The following is a 12,930-nucleotide window of genomic DNA, read 5'->3' as shown; positions in this document are numbered from 1 at the left end:
AAGTTCAAAAAAAAAAAAAAGGATAAACTATCTTTTAAAACAAAATTTACCATCTTACCTTAAAAAAAAAGAAGAAGAAGAAGAAGAAAAAAAACACTAAAACAAGTGTTTAAGGGCATGATGCTTGTGTTTTGCACTGAACACTCAGCTATGTATGTTTCCACAACAAAGTTAAAAGGTGGCAGTTAGCAGGAGGGTTAAAGGAGAGGTTTCATGTCAGGGCTTTGTGCAAAGACAGAATGCATATTCGGTCAAGGCAGTGAGAAAACAACCCGGGCCCTCTGAGGTCAGCATTATTCAGCACTGTGGGCCTCCTTCCAAGAGGCCCCCCCACACACCGGATGCCCCGGGGGCCCCAGCCTGGGCATCCTCTCCCTCAGCTAGGTGCAAGGGATGTGGTTCCCAAGGCCAATTACCACCCGGCCCGCGGGCTCTTCCGCGCAGAGCGGCCGGTCGGGCTGTCAAGAGAGCCACTGCACAACCAGGGTGCCCCTGAGAGCCGGAGCCCTGCGCCCCCAGAGGCCCTGGAGCAGCGGGCGCTGCGGAGGCGAAACTAGGTCTCCTCCGACCGCCGGGAGCAGCGAGCCCCACTTTCTCCGGGCAGGAAGGGGGAGGCCCAGAGCATTTCCTGTTGTGCAGCCGAAACCAGCGGAGACGTCATTGCATTCAGACTCCCTCGGGTGTCAGCGGCCCGGGCCAAAGTTCAGCCGCGGGCAGGGCAGGCGGCGCGCGGCCAGGGCCAGGGCTCCCCTCGGCTGCACGCCCTCCCCGCGCCCGGCTCCGAGACCGCGGGCGCGGCCACCTGAGGCCGCACCGGGCCGCCGGGCGGGAGCCCCGCGCGCTCCCCGCAGCTCCCCGCGGCCGCAGCCTCCACCCGCTGCTCCCCCGAGTGAAGAAAAGCCTGCGTTTCCTAGTGCCCGGAGGAAGCACTTTCCCTGCGCAAGTTTCTACGCGGAATTTTCAATGTGGTTTCCAAAGGATGACTCGATTTCCACTAGGATTATTTTTAAATCATCAAAAGTAAAAAAAACACTTAAGAGATGCTCTTGCAATTGTTTTCCCCTTGCTTTCCCCTGGCTTTCCCACTGTGGATTCCTCAAGTCGCTGTATCAGGGAAGAGGGAAGAGAACATTTCTATCCCGCCCAGCTCCAGCGGTCAAAGAAAGCGAGAAAAACCCCTTAGACGTTTCTAAAAGCATATTCCAGGCATGTTCTATATGTTTTCATTATTAAAACACCCGTTGCGTGACATAAACATTTCTTTCGTTTATTAAAACCTGAATTAATCTTAACTCAACTAATAAACAGAATCTCCTAAAACTCTGTACTTATCCACTTTAATAGCAACAAAATATTTGGCTACAATGTGTTAAAATAGAAGTTGCCCATTTTTTTATTCTTTTAAATATTCTTTTTAGTTGTAGAAGGACACAATACTTTATTTTGTTTATTTATTTTTATGTGGTGTTGAGGATTGAACCCAGTGCCTCACCCATGGGAGGCAAGTGCTCTACTGCTGAGCCACAACTCCAGCCCCACCCCATTTATATTTTTTAGAAGTTCCTTTATTCTAAATTTCCAGCCTTCCATTTACTTTCAAACCCCAAACCAGATTATAACTCTGTGTAAGTCTACAGAATCAATGAATTATGGTTAATAGGAATTAGAAATAAAACCATAAGGTATTGGGTAATCATTATGAAATAAAAAAGTGAAATAGCTTCATTTCAGTTTGCTGAAGAGAGAGATGGTTAGAAAGTATAGATTCTGTTTTTCTCATAGTAAACCAGTGTTACTCATGTTATGTTGCTCTAACATCTCTAACATTTGAACTAAGCAACATTTCACAACAGGACATGACTTAAAAGTTAGGGCTTTATGTAATGTAAGCTATGTACTTGGGGTGATCAAGAGGTGTCCTTAAGGTTCTTGGATGATAAGCAAATGTACTACTCTGGTGCAAGACTTCTAAGGTGGGGAGGCTGAAAGCATACCGGAATCATTCTTTATCTCTTCCACTCAATTTGCTATGAACCTAAAACTGCTCTAAAAAAATAAAGAATTTTAAAAATTGGGTAAGTATAACAAAACATAAAATGTACACTGATTGCAACCTACAAATTCACAATAAATGTTCAGAATGTAAGAATTAGTACAGAAATCATCATCTTGACACTGCCATGAAGTTCATTACCCAGGTCTACTCCTTGATAAAGCAGCTTTATTTTTAAAAGGTTACTGCATTTTTTATGTTAAAAGTACATAAAAGACTTAACAACTTAATAAATGTTAACTGTCCTATCCAGTCACTTACTACCTAAGGCAATTATATTAACGGTAACCTGAGCTGCCTTGAAAGTGATTCAAAACCAATGAGTACTTAATCTGTTCTTATTTCCTAAATATCTGAATAACACAATTAAATACTGTATAACAGAATAATATTTAAGTCTACTTAATATATGAAAGCTTTCCATTTACTTCACACATATTTCTGTGCTTATTTTGTGAAGAAATCAGCTCAGAGAACTCATTACATTTAGTTCAAAACCAGCAGCATTGTGAAGACCTGAACTGAGCTCCCTTTGATCTTACTGGAAAATAATAATAATAATCCCAAATCCTTGCCATTCCTAAACTCTACCCCCAACTAAACCACTCCTTTACTACAGTAGCCAGTGCCTGCCTGTGAACATCCTGGGAAAGGCCTAAGGAAGAATCCATCCAACTAAATTATTTACTTAGCTTGGGTACAGTACCTTTTAAGTAAGATCTATCAACCTGTCAAAGGACTTGAGGATGAAAGTGACTCAGATGTGTCCAGTCCTAGGAAATAATGTAAGGTGGCTTTTCTATCTCCTGAGTGATCCCACACCAACTTTTATTCATGTCTTTTTTTTCTATCGTACCATTCTTTTACCTATTCCATGTACACAGCAATTCTTGTACTTTTCATTAGAGTTCACTTTTAGTTACTCCTTCAAATCATCTGTCAATGGTATATAATTAACACAACATTGCAAGTGACTGCCCAAATACTGTCCAAGCTCAATGAAGATTTTACTCAAAGTTCATGCTCTCTGGTTTATATTTAATTGCCAATGGCGATACTTGAAAGATCAAAAGGAATGGCTAAAAATTATCCTATTTTATGATCCTCATTACAGGCCAAATGAAATCAGTACCACCATAAATTTAGTATAGACTGAAGATATAAAGACCAGTATGAGAACAATAAAATAAATCAACTTGTGAATAACTACATAATTGAAAATCCGAGCCAGAATACTAAACTCTTGAGTTCTTCATTTTCCTGGTGTTATTTTCAAATGCATCTCTATTACATCATGAAAAAGAACAAATAAACTGTTAGGATAAAAGGATGTTCTCCAGAATAACATAGTTTACACTTTCTCTTTAGAAACCACAGGGGAAACAATTTAAATGCTCCAATTTTGGGGTTTAAAGTACATCGTAAGAGTGCTTATAATGTACAATTCCAACCTAATAAGATATATTAGCATTTAATTTAATTAAAAGAATTGAGACTTGAAGTTTCCCAAGTTAATACTTTGAAACTCATTATTTAGTTCAGGCTTGGTTTCATTTCAATGTGTAGTTTGAAAATGAGAGTAACAGCTAATTGTTACTATACCATTCGACTTTAAGAGTCTCTCCGTTTTCTTAAACATTGACAAGTCTTTGAAATGACCAGATGGTGACATGCTGACTTGGTTCTTAAGCTGGCCTCCTCTCTAAAAACATTCAGAAAAGAATACTGAATTCTTCCTCTCCTCTCACAATATCCAAATTGAGTAATATTCTTCTCCAATAAGCAAGGGACATTCACCAATCATTTGTTGTTTTTCCAAAAACCTGGATCCCAAGAAATGCAATGATAGTGCCATCAGAAATCTTTCTTTCTGAGGTCCTTATCCTATTCTACAATTATGGTACAATGGCCTTGTTCCAGAGTCAGTATTTTCCCAAATCAAAGCCTAAGAGCTGAAGCACAGACAAAGGAAGAAAGCTCACTGAATGAGCAGACAGGTACAGGAATGAAGAGAAAAGTGCATTACATGCAAACACATATGAGAACACACATGTACAATTACCCTTTCATTAAAAACTTACTTTTGTACATACTTCACAGTCTAATTCCATTAAGGCCCCTATTGTAGTTTAGTATTTTCAAAACCAATGGCTTATTTCTCACACAAACTACCCCAAAACTATAACCTTCTCTTTATTAAGTGGCCTTCAGCATAAATTACAAGTTCCTTGATCCTTCAGGATTGGATAACTGAACAAAGTACAGGCCCTGTAACTAAGTCCCAAGACCACCAAGTAGTTCAAGTTTCTTCTCAGAAATAACAAGATGAGGTGTAATCACCTGGGACCTGCCTTTCAGGCTCTAGATAAAGTCGACATAATCTTCAGATATGTTTGAAGTACTCCAATGTTTAACAGCACATCTCCTTTTCAGCCTCCATCTATACTGAACACTTCAGAACAGGCCCTCATTATACGCCATTAATAAAATGGCCTCATATAGGCCCTCAATAAAATTTAAATAGTACTAAGTGCCCAAATGGTCTTTAACGACACACATCATTGAAACATCCGTGTTCTCATATGCATTAAAGTAAAAGTGAAAATGAACCAACTGCATAAATCGATTTTTGGTTTTTGTTTTGTTTTTACAACACAGTATCTTTCATTCTCTCCTAGTCCCTCACAAAATCCTGGGTACTTCCCAAAGATTAAGAGTGTGACTAAAGCTAAATTTAAAATATGACAATTCTCTTTACAATTAAAAGAAGAGTTCCAAAAATCAAAGTACCTACTCAGGAAATGATAACCTTTGTTTTAGTAACCTGCAAACATCCAATCTCAGTTTGTACATACAAATTTTATAGGTTCACTTGTTCTATGACACATGTGCCCGCTTAAATATGACCTCCCTTACTATTCATTATATAGATTAATAAGCCATCTGTGCAGGCAAATTAAAGCAGAAGAGTTTTCTCATAAATACTAAAAGCAATAAAGATCTCAAATAGGAATACTCTTCAAAGTTGTTATTGAGATGCCACAAGACTCTACTGTATGTGGTACTATACAGATGATATTCTTACAAGTGATGTCCATGCATGGAAGTATTTCCCAACATTCTATATTCACATTTTAATTAACAGAAAAATACTAATTGAAGAAAAGGATAATTTATTGTGATAGTCACTTTTATGGTCAAAAAATAGGAATTAGAAAATGTAGGTGGCACAGGTATTAATATGACAATATGTCCGTTACTTTACCTTTAAAGTTATTATCTTTTGAGATTTTTCAGTTCCTAAGACAAAGATGGTATATATATATATAATAATATGCTAATGTAAAGCCAATATGTCTTATGTGGGATGCTATTTTTCAATACAATTGAACTTTCTGCATATAAATTTTAACACATTTTATTTTACCTGTTTGTTTCATTTCATTATTAAAGAATGGCCAAACTCAGTGATCATATTCTCAGCGCAGTATGGTACATCTGATCATTTTAGGTACAAACTCTTTAAACTGGAATGCAAGCTCCCAGAAAATGTATCACATGTTTCTAACTTTCACACCAACATCCACTTAACATGCATTTTATGCTGAACTCAAATCAGACACACCTCTGAAAAACACTGTTGTACATTCTCTGGCACCGGTGTATTTGTACACTTTGCCTGTGAAAATCAAGGCCTCCCATGAAGCATCCCCTTTTGTCAAGAAACCTCTATCTCCTCAGCCAGGGGTGATTTTGCACTCTTTTAATGCTTCTTAAATGTCTCTCTTATGGTTTCACTTGTCTATTTTAAAAATAGTTTTCCTTCCTTAATTCTTTCTTCAACATTGGAGACCATAAAGGTTTTGATGAGAATAGGGAAACACTCTGCTTTGTATTTTATATTCTATTTATAATTTTATTGCATTGCATATTCCCATATATCTTACACTACCAGAATCTCAATTATACATGTTTAAATCATTCTGTATTATACTATTATACATTCTAATGCTGTTCTAGTTATACTGTCTACAAAGTCTCAAGCAACACCATTAGGCACTTACTGTAAAATATTTCTAAACCAGTTGGTAACAGGATTCTTCTCAAGAGTAACTGAGTAAATGAGCAACTTATTTTTTGAGGACTCATAAAAATCAATAGCCTGGAGTAAATTTCAGACATGAACAACCTGATCCCTGAAATTAATAAAAATGAAAATGAAAATGACATCCAATGAGATCTAGCAGAGAGAACTGGGAATATTTAGCCAGGAAAAAATAATAGGTAAGGTGAACACGATTACTCTCTTTAAATAACCATAGGACTGTCATGCAGCACAAGGATTATTCAACTTGTTTTGGAGCTGTTGAGGACTAAACTGCTCATAAACACAAGTGCCCGATAAGGGAATAGGCCTTCCTAAGAAAGAGCAGTCCTGGGTAATTTGTCCCTAGTGATTTCTCACGTAGCTGGAGATTAAATGTCTCCAATGGTTTTATCTAATCCTAGGATTCCATACAAGATTTCATATTACCACCAGTTGAAAAAATCTATATCAGCACATCAGATCTTGTACCTGAGACATTGATTGCATAATTCAAATTACACTTTAAGAGATGCAATACGTAAGTATTATTGCAGTATTACAAACCAAATCACAGTGAATAGAAATAAAAATTCTCAGGAAATTCTCAGGAGATCCTGATGATGTCAAGGCCTAACTCAACTAGGAAGAGGTACCAGGGAAAGTTATACTGAATACAGGAAGCCATCTGCAGATCCCAAAGGACCCCAGGATCCTGTGCCTTCATCCAAACCTCATTCTCTGCCTCAGTTTTTTAGGGCTATTTACATGTCAAATATAAATGAGAACAGTAGCTTGATTCACACAACTATGTGTCATTTTGTAAAAATTTCTTATGAAATTTAAATCAAAATTAGTTGACTCAAAGGAGATGATAAATGGTAGACACACTGTGGGGCACTGTCTGCTCCTGTGGCTGTAAGAAGCCTTCCTGTAATCTCAGCAGGTTTTGAAGCCACAGAAAATTTGTTATTAATTTCAAACTGTCTTCCCTTTGCTTCCCATTGCTCTTATCCTTTGTCACCCATAATATAAGAGAATACAAGAGAAAGCCAGTGGCAGCACACACCTTTAATCCCAGAGGCTCGGGAGGTGAGACAGGAGGATCCCAAGTTCAAACCCAGCCTCAGCAAAAGTGAGATGCTAAGCAACTCAGTGAGACCCTGTCTCTAAATAAAATACAAAATAGGGCTGGGGATGTGGCTCAGTGGTCAAGTGCCCCTGAATTCAAATCCTCAGTACCAAAGCAAAAAAAAAAAAAAAAAGAATGTAAGAAAGACAAATGATCAGCATAATTTCTTCATAACACAAATTCAAGAATTATTTGCTAAGATGGATATAAAAAAAAACTCTTCCAAATCAACTATTACTACCCAATGTGACCATTTTCAGGCATGATTATGTTGAACATTAGCAAATTCTCATCAAACATAGCCAGAAATCAACTGATGATTAAACAAATTTGGAGTTTGTCCATTGGAAAATCTAATCTCCACACTTAGCATCCAATTATTTGCTATACTCAATACTGTCAGGCTGATTTATTTTAAAAGTCCATTTAGAATATTCTCAGCCAGTTGGCCATTTTAAAGACTTACTTTATTAAAATTGGGCACCAAGTTTATCTCCAATATAACTGAGGTCATCTGAACAAGTAAACAGATTACACATCTGAAAACAAATGTCTTTAGATTCCTTTTGTTTTTTTTATTCCTTTTGCTTGAATATGAGTATAACATAACTAGCTCAATACTGTATTACGCACGTGCATTAATGACCCACAAGAAATTCAAATGCATCAGGAGACACACAAGCTGCAGAGCAGCTGACCATTATCCTTCTACAAACAATTGCATATGCCTGTAATAAAGTACATCAATAGCAATCAATTATCTCAAGAATACTTTACCAACCCTTGCATAAATATATCCCTGCATATCAGATTTTTTTCAACAACTTAAGTATTCTCAAAACTTAGTGTTGTTTTACACACTAAAAGTAGCCACTCCAATTCTCTTGTTACCCTGTTCTGTTCCCAGGAGGTAGGGCAGTGCTACAAGCAATGCTTCACTTTTACAGATGAAGAAACAATGAAATATAACAGAGGTACAGTCGCTTGGCCTGAATCATTTCAAAAATCAATAATGAGGCAAGCTGTCAACTAGTAGGGTCAGGGTTTAGAGTGGGTTCTGGTGGCCTCTGTGGCACAAGTATATGGGCTTTAATGAGCACATCATCTCAAGAGCAGAACAGATATCCGAAATCCTCGTTTTATCCAAAAAGTCTGTATTTCTCCCAACATAAATTTTGACACATGGCTACTGACAAGAAAATAAATTGAGTGTTTATAACTTAGATTTTTCCCTTGCTTAGTGGAATTGAGACTATTCCAAATGAAAGCATCAGGAAAAGAAAGAAAAATAAAGTTTGATCATTGTTCCATGGGTAATTAGAAGCTGAACTCCCCATGACCTATATCCACAGAGTGTTGGACCAGCCATCCAGATTGTCCCATGGGGCACTGCCGAGTAGCCAAGACAGGATTTCACCACCAGCTTGCGTGACAGGACAGTTTCACCCCCAGCCTGCCCTCCTCCATTTTTTGCCTTCATGACACAGGAGTTAAGTGGAGGAAAGGAATATACTCTTTTATATGCTGAATTTATTCAAGGCCTCCCCACACCCAAGAGCAATGGCCACCTTCACACAACCTCCCTTCTCAGAGTATCCCTACCAAAAATATGGCCAAGGAAAACTTCCTATATATAAGAATCCAGTTCAATTATAAACTTGCCTATGGGACTTTCAAATTCCTTAAGATGGTTCCATCTGTTCATTTGCTGTAAAACAGGCGGGAAGTTGAGGGCCCAAGGAGTCTCTGACCATAGCTGGTAGAGGGGTTTGTGATGGTTGGGTGTGCAGGGGAGAAGGCTGTTTTCTGGAGGACTTTTTATCAAGTTGAAAATGGCTAGAGGCACTTAAGGGTGAGCAGACTGATGGACCTTGGCCACTGAGGCAAAGACTAGCCAAGACGTTAGCCCACTGAGGATTTCCTTCATTTGGCTCTGAGGACACCCCATCTGTCTTAAGAATGATGACTTTAAACATTTACCAAGTATCCAAATGTGCTCACTGCCTGTCATGCACCGTGTTCAGCACACATTAATGTAAGTACAAGCATCCTAATCCACTAGAAATGTTATAATGAAAATTAGCGGTAAATAAAGTAATGAAAAATTCATTTAAAAAGGATTAAAAAATTCCAAACATAATCTAAGGTAACCTCCTCACTTTTAACAAGCTTATAAGTGCATTTTATAATAAAATGTGTCATTTGTTAATCTTTTTTTTTCTCCTTGTCCATGCAAGGACTTGATCTACAGGTATAAAGGACCATACAGCTGAACCATAAAAAAGAACTTTAATCTCAGCACAATAACCCAAACCTATAAACCCAGATACTCAGGAAGCCAAAGCAGGAAGATCACAAGTTTGAGGCTAGCCTCATAAACTTAGCAAGGCCCTGTTCTCAAAATTTTAAAAGGCTGTGGATATATTTCAATGGCAGAATACTTGCCTAGCAGGTGTGAGTCAGTACCAAAAAAAAAAAAAAAAAACCTAAAAAGAATAGTGCTATAATATTTAGTCATGTAAAAATAGTACCTCTTTAAAAACTACCTTACTATGAAATAATAGTGTGTTTGTGCATACACATATATGAAATAGATTATTTCAGTAGTGATTCAGTAAGTCTTATGGTGTTTCTTCAACCATCATTTGGGTTAAGAGAGACACAGTACAAAAGCAGAGATTCCTGAAAACACTTAAAAAAGTAGTATGGTGACTAGATTTTCCTGAATTAGTCTACTAGACTGTAAACTCCATGAGGGCAACAGGTTTTCTTTTATTATTTTGTCCACTAACAAATCCCCATTGTCTAAAAGAGCACCTTTCCCAAACTATCAGTATTTATTCATTAGGAAATATTTTTAAAGTCTGCAGTCCTGCAAGCAATAGACTCTTTAAGTGGGTCCAAGGGCCCCATGGGTGAACACTGGTTATCTGGCTTTTAAGATTTATACAGTTCAAGTTGGGTAATTCAGGCCCTAGACCTAAATGAGACCAAAACCTCTGGAACCAGCAGATTTAGTTCACATCATCAGTATAGCACAGTAGCTGAGCTAAAAGAGAAATATCCAAGATTGCAATCAGCAATCCCATTTGTTAACAACTGTCAAAAACCAAGCTCGTTGTGACATTGTTTTTAAACCACTTCAATCAAGAGTTTGATGGACCATTTGAAAATGTTTAAGTAATATCTTACTGTCACAACAGTTGAAGTTCTTCTGGTCTAATCTCTTCTTAATAATAATCCAACTACCAGGTATTAAGCATTCACTATGTACTCATTGAGATCCGTACACACATTCTCCTAAAAACTTCACAATAACCCTCAAACAAGATTTGTCATCATTTTGTAATCCCTGGGATGTTAAGTGACTTTTCTACATTCCTCCTGACTGATAGTGGAGCTGGAATTCCATTGTTCCAGCTTCCAATCCAGGCTCTTCACACCTAGGCTAAATATTCGGTTCACTGTAGAGTGATTAAAAATGATCGGCATTTTTGTTGTTGTTAATTTTTGAAATAATTGCGTTATGTAAATAGTTGCTTATATTGCATGAAATGGCTTCAAAACCCCAAGTTCAAATCCTGCTCTACTGATGACCATCAGAGCATCCCTGCAAAAATCAGTTCACCATTCAGAATCTCAGTTTTCTTAGGTGCAAACATAAAGATAAAAAAACCACATCTTCTCAGTAAGGCAGTGGCATTAAGAGAACTAATGCTTGTGAGAGTGTCTGCCATGGAGCCTGGCACAGGGCAAGTGCTCTTTAAACCTCAATTCCTTACCATCTAATGGATTTGCTAAATTGGCACTGGGCTGATTTTTTTAAAGTGTTTCGTTCATCCTGGTAATACCATAATTATAGAATAAAATGACATTGAATTCTCTATAACTACAAAGTAGAATTTATAAACTGATAGAATATGAGTTGGAAGAGGCTCTAGAAGCCATCTGTTCCAGTCTCTTCCATTTCCAAATGAGGTCCAGGGAGCTTGAAAGTCTTGCTTCCAAGTTCTCACAGAAAGTTCACTGCAAAGACACGACTAGACCTTATGTCCTTCCCACCCCCATTCCCACAATATCCCCCAGCTTTTGCCTCAAGTTACACAGGCATGGCAACACATGTAATTTTCAGACAATTAAGCAGTATAAAATAACCTCAATTTAATTGCATCCAATTAACAAGCCAAATTAGCGTTTCATATGTACACTATTAAACTAGTTGTCTGGCTTCCAAAAGAAATAAAGTGCTGTTTCAAATGAATCTAGCATTTTAGTGAACAAAGCTAGTTACAATTTAAATTATCTTTCCTATAATCTTCTTTATATAGAATTAGACATAATCTCCACTATGAGAGAAATACTTTCAGCAACTATCTAGATAAGAATTTAGGCTGTATTTTAATCATCAAAATCTTCTCTCAATGAACACGATTTTTTTTCTAAGATTTGTGTATGCTTATGTGAGCGCATGCATGCCTATACACAGATGCACGTTTACGGATCCCTGAACAAATATAAATGAGGGTGTGTCTATGTTCACCTAAGGCCTACTTGAAAAGTCCCACCTTTTTGCTGGGCTTCTGGAATCAAGTGAATCTGCCACAATGCAAATAAGAGCTTCAATGATCTGCTTTCTTTTCAGAGAAAACGAAACCACCAAATAAATCTTTGCCAAACAAAGTACTGGATGTCAAATACACTGTTCTCCACTATCTGTCCATTGTCCTGATTTAGATGCTACTGGGAATCGATTAAAACATGGTATTCTAATTAACCACTGAATGAATCACCTATCAATTCCTCATGTATTTACACCTAAAAGTATTAGTACCCTGTAACTTTAAATATAAACATTTTCATAAGTTGGCGTTTGATGGTCCACTTTCACCTGTAAGTATTTATAAATAGTTTCAGGATTAAATAATTACATAGTCAAAGTGATGTCCTTTACTTCAAATGTTATTCAAACCTGCCATACATATTTGGCAGTGCTTAAAAAATATTTTAATCACTTTATTTATTGCATTATAAGGTGCTTTTAACACATCCATTAACAAGAGAAAACTATTCACATTGTCATGCAACAGAGTAAACTTCCATTCCTTTCCACAGCAATCTGACCACCTCTTTACCAACAACATATCCACCTCCTATACCCCTTTTAATCTGTCCAAACACACACTTCACAGGATTACTTCTTTGCCCCAAATCACTGAGTGAAACCCAGCTTTCTCAGCAGAGCTCTAAGGCTCCCCAGAATTGGAGACCAGTACTCCTTCCCTCCTTGGCTCTGCCCCTATACCTCATCACTGCAGCTCAGTGCATCCTGAGCCCCTCTCTTCTCTTTGCTTAATGCAGTTTTACTCAACCTTCAAGGCTTCCAATCAAAAATCGCTTTCTCCTATAAGGCCCCGCTAAACTTTCCAGCTGAAAAAGGAAGGAAAAAGGAGGGAGGGAGGGAAGGAAGGAGGAAGAAAGGGAAGGAAGGAAAGAAAGAGCCAGCTTCCATTTACGCTGCGTTCTCATTTGTAAGTTGTAAGCCCTGTATCTTCTCTTGCAGTCACTCTTGACTACCGAGCCCAAGCTTAGAGCCACTACATAGCAATGACCCTGCCACTTAAATTTTCTAATTTTCTTATTATATAAAGTACAAGACAGAAA

The 12,930-nt window shown here is 37.8% G+C and overlaps 1 protein-coding gene across 14 annotated transcripts in view; it reads right to left on the bottom strand.

The window, feature by feature from the left end:
• The window catches only part of Hivep2 (HIVEP zinc finger 2), a 179,597-nt gene that overhangs the window by 158,926 nt on the left and 7,741 nt on the right, over positions 1-12,930 (bottom strand). The gene's annotated exons all lie outside the window — the stretch shown is intronic.

The sequence above is a fragment of the Urocitellus parryii genome, chromosome 8, assembly GCF_045843805.1.
Source record: "Urocitellus parryii isolate mUroPar1 chromosome 8, mUroPar1.hap1, whole genome shotgun sequence".
Classification (NCBI taxonomy): Eukaryota; Metazoa; Chordata; class Mammalia; order Rodentia; family Sciuridae; genus Urocitellus; species Urocitellus parryii.
This window is presented reverse-complemented; position numbering and strand designations above follow the sequence as displayed.